At 42.4% G+C, this 7,209-nt stretch overlaps 1 protein-coding gene across 2 annotated transcripts in view; it reads left to right on the plus strand.

Annotated features, from left to right (window-relative positions):
- UBE2H (ubiquitin conjugating enzyme E2 H) overlaps positions 1-7,209 on the plus strand; it is a 124,781-nt gene that overhangs the window by 88,558 nt on the left and 29,014 nt on the right. The window contains exon 1 of one of the 2 annotated variants that reach the window (XM_023508936.1): positions 71-183. The exons of the other annotated variant lie outside the window; for it this stretch is intronic. The gene's annotated coding sequence lies outside the window, so the exon portion shown is untranslated. Of the gene's footprint in view, positions 1-70; positions 184-7,209 lie in introns of those variants that run through there. 2 annotated transcript variants of the gene reach the window in all.

The following is a 7,209-nucleotide window of genomic DNA, read 5'->3' on the forward strand; positions in this document are numbered from 1 at the left end:
TTTAAAGAATTACACCTCCTCAAAAATAGGATCACCCAGTTTGCAAATAGTCTATGTGGGCATTTATTCTGAAGGTAGAATATCAGAATGACTTCATATATTCATTTAATGTTTTCTCATAGGAGTTTGCAAGCTTGTAATTAAGTTGCATCAGTTACAGCTGTCTCAACCACTTCAGTCCAGGTGTGTTTTATCTCTGGGCTGTGGCTTCTGTTCTTGCCTTTGGCTCTTTTCACCTGTTTACCTTATGGTGGATTTACCTTGTTTCATGAGTCATTTGTCTAACTTCTTAACGTTGTCGGAATAATAAGTGAAATTTCTGGATAGATAATTGGCCCAGGGTATTTCATCTACCCACAAATTTGGTTATTAATATTCTCTCAAAGAAAACAAAGGTAAAAAAAAGGAATTTTTGCGCCATTTGCTTACGTAAGAACACTAACATCAGAAGTTACTCAAAAGTGTATCCAACTTTGGACAGACCTCTTCCTGAGATTGAACACAGGCTGAAATAATAACCAATTTTTAGCATCACTTGGCACGATGCTATTTATGTTCTCTGTCTGTGAGCCTGTGGATCAAGTGATTTGTTATTCCAAAGCAGTTGGGTATTGGAGTGGAACAAGGCATATTTTTTTGTTGTGATCTGTGCTTTTTACTTTTTTTTTGAGACAGAATCTCACTATCCCTCCCTCACTAGGGTGCTGTGGCATCACAGCTTACAACAACCTCCAACTCTTAAGCTTAAGCGATTCTCTTGCCTTAGCCTCCCAAGTAACAGGGACTACAGACACCCACCACAATACATGGCCATTTTCTTGTTGCAGTTGTCATTGTTGTTTAGCTGGCCCAGCCTGGGTTTGAACCAGTCAGCCTCAGTGCATGTGGCCAGAGCCATAACTACTATGCTACAGGCATTGAGCCAACGAGCTTTTTACTTTTTAGGGTACATAGTTTTACATCACCTATGCATGATTTGGACGCCTTCAGAATTATAAATCACCTAATTCCCTTCTGCCAAAGAGAAGGCTGTGAGCTTTTATCTGGACATTTATTCCTATTATCTGTCTCCCTAGATCCCTTTTTTTAACAAGTGCTAGAGCTATGTCAGAGAATAATTGTCCAGAAGATTAAACAAAGGACTTCTGAGTTTTATTTGGTCTGAGCCTGAAGTATATCATTAGAAAGTGTCTGGTAGTGAATAAAACCTTAAATTATGTAGATTAAAAATGACCTACTGTTTCTACTAACGTTTCCATAAAAGTAGTTTTCAAAATACACTCTCTTAAATAGTTCCTGGTTGAATGGAAATAAATGTTGGGAAAATTCTTTTGTTGTAGACATATTCATTAATGTGATGATAGCATTGCCAAAAGGAAGGAGAATGTTCCAGGGCCAACACACTCTGTCCTGAGAATGTTCCTTCTCTGAATTCCTGGCCTGTCTCCTCCCCTCCCCATCCAGAAGTTCCATTGTTGATTATCCAGAGTGTAAATGGCTTTGCCAGAAACACTGCCCGTAGCTTATCCAAGAACTAATGTAAAGTCCTTTCTTTTCTTTTCTGTTTATTTGCTTTGGATATTTTTCTAACAGCTAAAAAAACCTGGTATAGGAAGAGCTCGTTTAAGTTTAGAAAATGTTTTTTGGTAGAATTGGTCTGGCTGTGCTTATTCCTCAAAGGCAAGAATATTGGCTCGGCGCCTGTGGCTCAAGCGGCTAAGGCGCCAGCCACATACACCTAAGGTGGCGGGTTCGAATCCCCAGCCCGGGCCCGCCAAACAACAATGATGGCTGCAACCAAAAAATGGCCAGGCGTTGTGGCGGGCACCTGTAGTCCCAGCTACTTGGGAGGCTGAGGCAGGAGACTCGCTTGAGCCCAGGAGTTGGAGGTTGCTGTGAGCATGATGCCATGGCACTCTACCCAGGGGGATAGCTTGAGGCTCCGTCTCAAAAAAAAAAAAAAGGCAAGATTATTAACTGTTTCTACCTACTTTGGAACAGTCAGAGGATTTTGTGGCTCTTTGTGATATTATAGTATGTTGGTGGTTTTGTATTCTCCAGAATACTTCTGTACCTAAAAATACTACTTTTCATAATTAATTTCCTGGCCCAAGTATGGTGGCGCATACCTGTAATCCTAGCACTCTGGGAGGCCAAGGCAGGGGATTGGTGAGCTCAGGAGTTTTAAGATCTGAGCGAGACCCTGTCTCTAAAAATAGTCAGGCATTGTGGTGGGCACCTGTAGTCCCAGCTACTTGGGAGGCAAGAGAATCACTTGAGCCCGAGAGTTTGAGGTTGCTGTGAGTTGTGATGCCACAGCACTCTACTAAGGGCAACAAAGTGAGACTCTTGTGTCAAAAAGGAAAAAAAAAATCATTTCCTTTAAGGACTTAACTATTAAATATTTCCCCTAAGTCCTTTGTTCTCAGACCTCTGGCCATTGTTACTAAATTCTAGATTTTTAGAGCTGATACGGCATTTAGAAATAAGAGTGGAGCATTTGGGGATCATGTGGTTCAGCTATTTCTCTTTGTAGGTAAAAGAACAGACTTACAGAACTGAAGTGGCTTGCCCAAAGCCTGTGGTTGATCAGAGTTGGAGCTGGATTCCTTGTCCTTGTTTAGTACTTGGCTTTTAATGGTCTGATCCTGCCCTTCATCCCAGAGTTCACATGGCGTTTTATTCTTAGTAGGGGCATTGGGGACTGGCTTCCAACCCATTTATTGCTAAAGCATGTGTTTACTAAGTCTTTTTTGGCCCTCTCTGTTACGTACTCCTGGATTCAAACAAACCAAACGAAGATTTAATTGAAAACAGTATAGAAATTATATTAACTCCAAATGTACTCTTCACAATGAAGGAGGCACTTTAATCTTTTATAGACAGTTCTGATAGATGTTTAAAGCTCTCTATAGCTATTTTCTTTTTTTCCCCCTTGAGATAGTCTTGCTCTGTCACAGTGATTTTTAGCTGGTGTGTTGTGAAAATTTTTAAAGATCATTAATTGTTTTCAAAAGAAGTTCAAAATGTAGAAAGTATATTCTTTTCTTCACTCTTTTTCTTGATCAACACAATTTAACTGTGCTGCAAAAGTTCGGCAATAGGTTCAAGTGTGCCATGAGATTAAAAGGTTGAAAAACATTGCTGTATCACCTAGGCTGGAGTGCAGTGGTGTCCTCATAGCTCACAGCAACCTCAAACTCCTAGGCTCAGGCTCAGCGCCTGTGGCTCAAGTGGCTAAGGTGCCAGCCACATACACCTAAGGTGGCGGGTTTGAATCCAGCCTGGGCCCACCAAACAACAATGACAGCTGCAACCAAAAAAATAGCTGGGTGTTGTGGCGGATGTCTGTGGTCCCAGCTACTTGGGAGGCTGAGGCAGGAGATTCGCTTGAGCCCAGTATTTGGAGGTTGCTGTGAGCTGTGATGCCACAGACTCTATCCAGGGGGACAGCTCAAGGCTCTGTCTCAAACAAACAAAAAACTCCTGGGCTCAAGTGATCCTCCTGCCTCAGCCTCTGGAGTAGCTGAGACTGTAGGTGCAGGCCCCAACACCTGGTTAATTTAATAATTTTTTGCAGACACAGGGTCTCACTGTGTTGCGTAGGCTGGTCTTGAACCCCTGGCCTCAAGCAATCCTCCCATTTCAGCCTCCCAAAGTGCTAGGATTATAGACATGAACCGCTGTGCCCAGCCCCCCATAGCTAATTTTTTTTTTTGACTTAAACCTTTAAAATGCCCCGTGGCATCAAATTGTTGAAGATTTATGCCACTGTAGGATTCCTATTCCATTTTATTTGAGATCTGTCATTCCCACATTTACATCTTTCTTTCCTCAGCACTGAGGTGCTATGAGTTATTGAGCTGTTCCTCAACAAACCTTTATTATTATTTTTTTTTTTAGACAAGTCTCTGTTGCCCAAGGCTAGAGTGCTGTGATATCAGCCTAACTCACTACAACCTCAGACTCCTCCTGGGTTCAAGTTATCCTCCTGGCTCAGCCTCCCAAATAGCTGGGACTACAGGTGCCCACCACAATGCCTGGCTAATTTTTCTGTTTTTGGTAGAGATGGGTCTCCCTCTCTCAGGCTGGTTGGAGGCTGGTCTCAAACTCCTGAGCTCAAGTTATCCTCCCACTTTTGCCTCTCAGAGTGCTAGCTAAGATTATAGGCCTGAGTCACTGCACCTGGTCCTCAACAAGCCTTTTTGAGGAATCAAACTGCTGGTTGGGGAAAATAAAACAAACCAAGGTTGTGAGTAATATCCACTAGTCTCAGTGGCTCCCCATCTCCCTCAGATTGAAAGCCAAATGCTGATCACCTTGACCCCACTCACTTTGCCCCTCACTTCCCCTCAGTTTCACTAGTGACTTTTCTGTTCTTCAAACACATTCAGCAAATTCTTGATGGCATCTTGCACTTGGCTGTTCATGCTATGTAGATACTCCCCAGGTACCAAATGGCTCTTCCCTCAAGGGTAGGTCACCTTCTCAAGGAAGGCCCTCTCTGATCATCTCAATTGAAGTTGCACCCCCACCTCAGCCTTCCTATTTCTATTCCCCTCTTTTGCTGTGTTTTTCTCCTGAAATACCACCTTCTAATGTAGCACTTAATTTTGTTTTCTAAAGAGCTCTCCAGGTGATTCTCCTCTGAAGCTAGCACTGGGAACTTTGCCATAGATGTTGCTTCACTGGGTGTTAGTTTTGAGAACTCTAGCAGAGGCCATAGGATTTTAAGTATCAAGAATACATTTTGAACTTTTTTTTTCTTTTAGTTCAGAGTCTCACTCTGTTGCCCCAGGCTCGAGTGCCATGGTGTCAACCTTGCTCACAGCAACCTCAAACTCCTGGGTTCAAATGATCCGCCTGCCTCATCCTCCCAAGTAGGTGGGACTGCAGCCATGCCCACCATAATGCCCAACTAGTTTTTTGTTGTTGTTGTTTGTTTGTTTGTTTGTTTTATTGAGGCAGGGTCTCACTCTGTCGCCCTGGGTACCGTGGAATTATAGTTCAGAGCAACCTCAAACTCTTGGGTTCAAGTGATCCTCTTGCCTCAGTTTTTTCTTTTCTTTTCTTTTTTTTATTTTAAGTAGTAATAGGGTCTCACTCTTGCTCAGGCTGATCTTAAACTCCTGAGCTCAAAGTAGTTCACCTGCATTGGCCTCCTGGAGTGCTACGACTACAGACATATGAGCCACTGTACCCAGCCATTTTAAATTCTTAATGGTAGCTTCAAGCAAAATCCTTCTATAGAACCATTCTTATGAATTAAACTACAGTGGCTGAACATTGTTACCCACTTGTCAGGGAGTTTTCTGGCAATTGTGATAGAGTATGTTCCTGGATATAACTGATCTACTGATCTTGAGGACCACATACCTCATCACCTAGAATCTTCGGATTTTTTTTTTTTTTAATGAATTTGTATTTAAGCAGGATTGCTTAAAGCCTGACACGATAACTCATCCCTATAATTCTAGCACTGTGGGAATCCAGGGTGGGTAGATTGCTTGAGCTCAGGAGTTTGAGACCAGCCTGAGCAAGAGCAAGACCACCAGATTTCTACTGAAAAACAGAAAAATTAGCTAGGCATGGAGGCATGCACCTGTAGTCCCAGCTTAATTGGGAGGCTGAGGCAGGAGGATGACTTGAGTTTGAGACCAGCCTGAGCAAGAGCAAGACCAGATTTCTACTGAAAAACAGAAAAATTAGCCAGGCATGGAGGCATGCACCTATAGTCCCAGCTTAATTGGGAGGCTGAGGCAGGAGGGTGACTTGAGGAGTTTAAGGTTGCTGTGAGCTATGATGATACCATGGCACTCTACCCAGGGTGACAGAGCAAGACTCTGCCTCAAAAATAAGTAAATAAAATGACGCACTATAGAAATTTAGTAGAGTCAAAGGAATACAAGTAGAAATAATAAAGGAGTCTCTTGAAGACGACTAACACCTGTGTGTTTCCTTCTAGTTTTCTTCCATTGCTGTGTTCCTAGTTCTGGGTCAGGGATGATGGTGGGGTAATAGAATTCGAAAAGTATAATGGAGAAAATATTCCTTCCACTAAGAATTCAGCACTGTTAACATGTATACATATTTGCTTCCAGTTTATTTAGTTGCACACTTAAAGAGTAATACATAGGCTTGGGGCCTGTGGCTCAGGCACCAGCCACATACACCTGAGCTGGCGGGTTTGAATCCAGCCCGGGCCTGTCAAACAACAATGACAACTGCAACCAAAACATAGCCAGGCATTGTGCCAGGTGCCTATAGTCCCAGCTACTTGGGAGGCAGGAGAATCGCTTGAGCCCAGAAGTTGGAGGTAGCTGTGATGCCACAGCACTCTACCCAGGGTGACAGCTTGAGGCTCTGTCTCAAAAAAAAAAAAAAAAAGTAATACATAAGCACTCAGTCTCTTTTTGAAAGGAATTTATTATTAAAATCATTTTTAACCACTATTTCCTATTCTCCCTATTCTGACCATGAATGGCCCTGTACTTCAACTGAAATACTTTTGTAAGTTTGGTATATGTTGATCCGGTATGGATTTTCTATACTCATTACTATGGCAAATAGGTAGTATTGCTTTTGTTTTATTTATTTTTTTCTTTTGTTTTCCTCGGCTTTACAGCTATCCAAGTTATACATACTGATCTAGTTCATTATTTTTGGCTATCTAAAACTCCCACTTTATGGATATAATACAGTTTATCCAATCCCATTGAGAAGATTAAATTTGGTTCTTGGCTTTTAAATGCTGTGGGCTCAGAGCCTGTGGCTCAAGTGGTTGAGGCGCCAGCCACGTACACCTAAGTTGGCGGGTTCAAATCCAGCCTGGGCCGCCAAATAACAATGACGGCTGCAACCAAAAAATAGCCAGGGGTTGTGGCAGGCGCCTGTAATCCCAGGGCTACTTAGGAGGCTGAGGCAGGAGACTCACTCGAGCCCAGGAGTTGGAGGTTGCTGTGAGCTGTGATGCCAGAGCACTCAACCCAGGGGGACAGCTTGAGGCTCTGTTTCAAAAAAAATAAATAAATAAACAATGCTGTGACAAATATATCTTGGGTCATTGTGTTGTCTTGGTCGCAAGTGTTAGTATTTTTCTAGGGCTATATACAATGTTTTATTCTGCTTTTTTTCTTAATATTAAGACATGAATATTCCCATCAGTTTATTGTAATCTCTTCATATACCACATACCTCTTAAATCTCAAC

Source organism: Otolemur garnettii, unplaced genomic scaffold, assembly GCF_000181295.1.
Source record: "Otolemur garnettii isolate 467f Iridium unplaced genomic scaffold, OtoGar3 scaffold00293, whole genome shotgun sequence".
Lineage (NCBI taxonomy): Eukaryota > Metazoa > Chordata > Mammalia > Primates > Galagidae > Otolemur > Otolemur garnettii.